The sequence below is a fragment of the Arachis duranensis genome, chromosome 4 (assembly GCF_000817695.3).
Source record: "Arachis duranensis cultivar V14167 chromosome 4, aradu.V14167.gnm2.J7QH, whole genome shotgun sequence".
Classification (NCBI taxonomy): Eukaryota; Viridiplantae; Streptophyta; class Magnoliopsida; order Fabales; family Fabaceae; genus Arachis; species Arachis duranensis.
The window spans coordinates 9,713,581-9,713,982 of record NC_029775.3 but is presented as its reverse complement, the minus strand read 5'-3'; positions in this window follow the sequence as shown (position 1 = coordinate 9,713,982).

Sequence of the window (402 nt, the reverse complement as noted above, 5' to 3'; positions counted from 1 at the left end):
GACAATTCCTTCAGTCACCATAAAGTGACATTTTTCCCAGTTTAAAACTAGGTTGGTCTCTTGGCATCTTTTCAAAACAAGTGCTAAATGGTTAAGGCAGGAGCTGAATGAGTCTCCAAATACTGAGAAGTCATCCATGAAGACTTCCAGGAATTTTTCCACCATATCAGAGAAAATTGAGAGCATGCACCTCTGAAAGGTTGCAGGTGCATTGCACAGGCCAAATGGCATCCTTCTGTATGCAAATACTCCAGATGGACATGTGAATGCCATTTTTTCTTGATCCTGGGGATCTACTGCAATTTGATTATAACCTGAATATCCATCCAGGAAGCAGTAGTATTCATGACCTGCTAGTCTTTCTAGCATCTGGTCTATGAATGGTAAAGGAAAATGATCCTT